Source organism: Taudactylus pleione, unplaced genomic scaffold (genome assembly GCF_031769625.1).
Source record: "Taudactylus pleione unplaced genomic scaffold, aTauple2 ptg000100l, whole genome shotgun sequence".
In the NCBI taxonomy this organism is placed as follows: Eukaryota; Metazoa; Chordata; class Amphibia; order Anura; family Myobatrachidae; genus Taudactylus; species Taudactylus pleione.
In genome coordinates, this window is record NW_028284502.1 from 8,116,070 (window position 1) to 8,122,500 (window position 6,431).

Genomic DNA, 6,431 nt, shown 5'->3' on the forward strand with positions numbered 1-6,431 from the left:
AGTTGCTATAGAGTCCTTAAGGTTCCTCCCCTTTCTAAAGAATATCTTTGGTTTAGGGGGTAGTACCTCTTTTAATATTGGGTCCATCAAGAGCAGGTGCCAGTGTTCTTGTAGGGCTTGGCGGATCTCTTTCTCATGTCCATTATAGTTCGTAGTAAAAGGTACTATATCTCCATTTCCATTTTGACTATCCTTGGTCTTATACTTCAATAACTCTTCTATCAAGGTCTCTTGTTTTATTTTCTGCCTTTGATAGAAGTTCACTTTGGTATTCTTTCTCTATGAATCTGTCCTTTAAGATCTGTACTTGTTCATCACAATCCTCATCCTTAGTACAATTACGCTTTATTCTTTGGAATTGAGAGTATGGGATGTTCTCTTTCCACTGTTTCAGGTGTCCACTTTTATAATGTATATAGCTGTTTGTATCCACTTCTTTTATATAATTCTTTGTGCAAATTTCTGCTCCTTCACCCATCAAGATCAAGTCTAGAAATTCTACAGATGTTTTATTAAAATGAGACGTAAATTTCAAATTCATATCGTTATCTGTAATGTGTAATGTGTAATAAAAACTGCTTAAAAGTCTCTTCTGATCCTTCCCAGATCTATATAATGTCGTCTATATCTTTTGTAATAGATTACATTCTTCTTTTATCTACACATTACATATAAACGATATGAATTTGAAATTTACGTCTCATTTTAATAAAACATCTGTAGAATTCTTAGACATGGTCTTGATGGGTTAAGGAGCAGAAATTTGCACAAAGAATTATATAAAATAAGTGGATACAAACAGCTATATACATTATAAAAGTGGACACCTGAAACAGTGGAAAGAGAACATCCCATACTCTCAATTCCAAAGAATAAAGCGTAATTGTACTAAGGATGAGGATTGTGATGAACAAGTACAGATCTTAAAGGACAGATTCATAGAGAAAGAATACCCAAGTGAACTTCTATCAAAGGCAGAAAATAAAACAAGAGACCTTGATAGAAGAGAGTTATTGAAGTATAAGACCAAGGATAGTCAAAATGGAAATGGAGATATAGTACCTTTTACTACGAACTATAATGGACATGAGAAAGAGATCCGCAAAGCCCTACAAGAACACTGGCACCTGCTCTTGATGGACCCAATATTAAAAGAGGTACTACCCCTAAACCAAAGATATTCTTTAGAAAGGGGAGGAACCTTAAGGACTCTATAGCAACTAGTATGATCAAAGATATGGACCCGAAGCAACACCAAATATTGCCAGCTATAAATGCGGTCGATGTAATATATGCAAGTATTTACATCCACAAAGGAAATTCTTCTCCAATTTTAACAACACTAAAGAATTCAACATAAAAAATTATATGAACGGCAACTCAACATCTGTCATTTATTTATTGGAATGCAATTGTGGTACCAAGTATGTAGGAAAAACAAAGAGACCACTCAAAATCAGAGTGCAAGAACACATTCGAAACATTAAAAATAAAGTTGAAGGTCATGCTGTATCCAAACATTTCATCTCACACCATGGATCCAATCCGGAACATTATCATTTAAGGCAATTGAACAGGTCACTCTTGGCGAGAAAGGAGGCGACTTAGGAAAAACTTTCAAGAAGAGAAATGTTCTGGATCTTCGAACTTAATACTTTGGCTCCGTATGTTTTTAATGAAAGCTACGAAATAGCCCCATTCCTGTGATGGTTGAGTTATACGGCATAACTGCTAAATTGATACCTACAACCAGACCATTATGTGAATGCCCAACCTCATCCAATCTTGGAAGCTAAGCATAATTGGGCTGGTCAGTACTTGGATGGGGGACCTCCAGGGAATACCAGGTGCTGTAGATAGTATTGCACATATGCTTAAGGGCGCATGAGTAAAGGAATATTACTGGCTACCGAAGAGGCATATTATCAATAATATAAACCTATATGAAGAGCCTTATATTTATCTTTTCAGGATTCATCCAAATGGTTTTGAACTATGGATTACAATATCACTAATTGAAAGAAATATGTGAACATCAAATGACTTCGAAAAACTATTTTTTTTATATATATTTTTCTCCATTTCAATTTCCCCCTCCCCCCTTGTGTACATAATTTTGCTAGATAGCTACTACTATTACTTTAATGGATTTGTACAGAAATACTGATGGACAGCAAATATATAACTATATATAGAAACTTTTAAATATGCAGCCCCGAGGCTTCATTTTAGGCATGCATTCAAATCACGATAAATCATGTAATTTTGTTCCTTGTACTTTAGTTATACATATACAAGTGAAAGAATTGACAGCACTTGATGGGACAACATGAGGAAAAGAATAGTGCCTTCCTGGAGCTGAAAGGCCTAATTGGACTTAAGCAAGATGGCAACCGGGAACTGAAATGCAGAGATCGGGGATTCTTACATGAGGGCCAAAACGCATGCGCAGAGCCTGATTGAGTTGGACACGGACATCCAGCAAAAGCCGGGCGGAAGCAACAAGAGGCGGTTGCTAGGAGACTGATGCGCACAGCTGATTTTGGAGCCGGGCGGATGTGAACAGCGTGTGGGCGGAAGTGTAGCGCGGACCCGAAAGTGGGTCCCGCACTCTGGATCACGTACATTACATAATTTAAGTACTAACAACTTTGAAAAGAATGATGTTTGGTGCCATCTGCAAATAAACAGCTGTTTGAGGTAGCAACCGATTGGAATTGGTTTAAACATCTATAGGACACCACTTGCGCAAATCACAAACCGGAAGTGATGTCACCACTAATCTAATCAGTCCTAATTTATGGGGTATAAGTAGGAGATACCCTCTGATAGCAGTACCCCTTGATAAAGTCACAGAAGGACGAAACGCGTTGGTTAGTTGCCTTTTCTTGCCTGAAGAGCTTTGAACCTTTTAATCATCAATTCAGATAAGCATTGTTTTTAGAAAAATTATTTTTTATCCTATTTTTAAGAATTATTTTCTCTGTTTTATATCTGAGTTTTAAACATATCTATTTATATAACTTGAGGTATTTATTGTATGAACTACCCAGTTATTCATTGTATATGTTTGCACAGCACACGGCACTTTATAGCAATACTTTTCACAACAGTTTTTTTCGCTGCTATTATTGTGTGCAAGTCCACTGTTCAAATTATATATGTTTGTCATATGTCAAAATAAATTGTTTTAAATGTCACTTGTTTAAAAGAACACTTTTGTATATGTATATACACAATTATTGATTCACAAAGATTTTTATACGGCCATTGCACTTTATTATTTGCTATAAAACACACCAGGTGCTTGATGTAACTACACATACATATAATATACATTAATATTCATTTGCCATGTATGTAAGAGTCGGACTGTGGTAAAATAGTCGGAGGTTTGGTGAACAGACTCCACCGCTGTGTTTTAAACAGTCATTTTTCATCTAAAGTTTATTGTAAAACAAAGGATGTACAGGTTGAGTCTCCCATATCCAAAATGCTTGGGACCAGGGGTATTTTGGATAATGGAATATTCCGTATTTTGGAATAATTGCATACCATATTGAAATGTTTTAGGAATAGAGCCCAAATCTAAACACAGAATGCATTTATGAATCATATACACCTTATACACACAGCCTGAAGGTCATTTTATACAATATGTACAATAATTTTGTGGCTTAAACAAAGTTTGTGTACATTCATGAAATTAATTTATGTTTCATATACACCTTATACACACAGCCTATAGGTCATTTTATACTTTATTTTTAATAATTGTGTGCCTTAATAAAGTTTGTGTACATTGAACCATCAAAAATTTCACCATCTCAGTCATGCTAAAAATATTCAGTTTTTCGGAATATTCCGTATTTCGGAATATTTGGATATGGGAGACTCAACCTGTATTTACTTATTTTTACTCTTAACAATGGACAACAGTTTTGGGGATCGCTGGTCATTACACAGAAACCACAAGGGCGGCCAAGATGTCCCACCACGGGTCTCAATCTGGTTATAAACACCAGCCCCAACAGCCCTACGCCTCCTCAGTTCCGATCTGGTAATCCTTGGAGACTATTCGTGGGACATGCTGGTTTTTAGCAGTTCCACCATAGAGATAATAGTCTGGAATTGACTTTCGCTATGGCAGGAGGACTCAATGTTTGAAATTTCACTATTACATAAACCAGCCCAGACAGTCTGCTTGCAGGGATACTTTAGTAATTTTTTTTTTTATTAATTATTTCCAGAGCTTTTATAACTGAAGTCAATGAGGTCTGTGTGTCAATCACAAACTACCGACGGCTATCCTTACAAATAGCATGAATTGGAGAGTAGCAATGGATGTTTGCACACCTTGTTAGTACTGTAAGTAATTTTTAACAGTAAATTTGTATACAATTTTAATGAAACTATTTTTGATATTATCCAAATATTGTCCATTGGGTCTTGGTTTTTTTCGGGTGAGAGGGTTTAATTTCAGATTATACCGAACATTCCAGTTTTCATATTTTTCATACAAATTGGGAGGATTAACTCAATAATTTAACGTAACATAAGGTCCACAATTGAAGTTTATTCACTCCACAAACATATGGACATATTTGCTTCAACTATTGTGAAAAAACATTTTTCACCATGCATTGCCCTTAGGTTTTCTGTATGTTTGTATGCTTTTGATTCCTACTAACAGGGGATATAATTTCAAGTGCAGCTCTAATGTTCTGTATAACTATATATGTATACACATATTATATTATAAAAAAGCATATACACATAGTGTTCTCCCCAGAAATTTTTTCCAGCCGGGTGGCATCATGAAGTAGCCAGATGGGGGCCTTCGCAATAATAAAATGTTTTAAACCCTGACCTTATAATGATTAAAAATTGAAATAATTTATATATTATCTTCTTATTAGAGGCCCAGGGGCCTATTCATGATGTTAATTATCGAGGCTTGAACGGACCACGATAATTAACATTCTTACTCGCAGCAGCTAACGGAGCAATTCATCATTGATCCGGCGTGGTGACAGCTGATGCAATATCAGTTGTCCTCGCGAGCCGCTTCACTGCCCCTTTTCGGAGCAGTGAATCTTTTCACTGATCCTGTCGGAGCAGTGATGGGACTGCGCATGCCCGACCTACAGGTCACGCATGCGCACAAGAGCCCCGACGTCTGGCGGAAGGAGCCAGACAGGGGCGGACGGATCCGAAAGGATCCCTCATGGCAACCCAGACTTCATTCCCATAGGGAAGGAGCGGGTTGCGATGCCGTAATATTCGCCATCTGAAGAAGGTGAATGCTCCCACAGTCAAGCTCCGCAAATATTACATTTTTGGACCTTGATGAATTCTGTCCCCATACTAGTGTATGGAGACAGCGGGCCAATCCACAAACAGAAGGTAAGTAGGAGTTATGTGATATCTCCTGCTTTACCTTCTCGATGAATGGCCCAATAACTTAATTTTTACAATTGCAGGTAAAAATGTGCATTTTCACCTGCTTTTGTGAGAATTAAGTGATGATGAATAGGCCCCAAAGTCATCCGATTATGAAAAAGCTGCAAAGTCTGTAGGATCTGGTCCTTTTTATACCGCTCCCAGATACGGTCCCCATTTGCAGGCTCCCAAAGTACCGGGTGGTAGGCTGTTTCCTGCCGGGTGGTGCACCCGCAAAAAACAGCCTAGAGAGAACACTGCACATACATATAAACACATACAGATGTGTCTGCATACATCTATCCTCCATGCGCTACTAGTCACGTCACACAGTGCGGGAGCTCAGCGTGATCCTGTAGCGCTGAGTTTTAGTGCAAATTTTTACCTTCAAATGCGTCTTATTCACATGCATGTTATGTGTGCAACTGCATCTGCATGCAAAATGCTACGTTACAGTGTTACAGCTCCCGACACTGTAATGCAGTGTTTCACATGTAGTTACACCTGCAGTCGTTCACAGAATATAGGCATGCCGCACATCATTTTAATCAGCAGATGCTGCTTGTGCATCCTATTTGCATGCGTGAATAAGACGCAATTGAAGGCAAAAAGTCGCACAAAAAAAAGACTCGGCCCTACAGGGTCACGCCACGACATTGCGCAACTAGAAGGGCTGCTTAGCGCGCAAGGAGGCTAGATGTATATGGACACATCTGTATATACACCATATTTTATATATATATATATATATATATACACACATATATATATATACACACATATATACATACATACACACACACACACACACACACACATATATATATATACACACATATATACATACATACACACACACACACAGTCTTTAAGGGGCAGAAAATATATAACAATATACAGTCAGGTCCATAAATATTGGGACATTGACAGAATTTCATATTTTGGCCTCTATTCACCACCATAATGGCTTTGAAATTAAACAAACAAGA

At 37.5% G+C, this 6,431-nt stretch overlaps 1 protein-coding gene and 1 pseudogene across 1 annotated transcript in view; one reads left to right on the forward strand and one right to left on the reverse strand.

Moving 5' to 3' along the window:
- Positions 1-6,431, reverse strand: part of KIF18A (kinesin family member 18A) — a 117,496-nt gene that overhangs the window by 69,123 nt on the left and 41,942 nt on the right. The window lies entirely within an intron of this gene.
- On the forward strand, positions 1,742-1,859 carry LOC148526357 (5S ribosomal RNA; annotated as a pseudogene).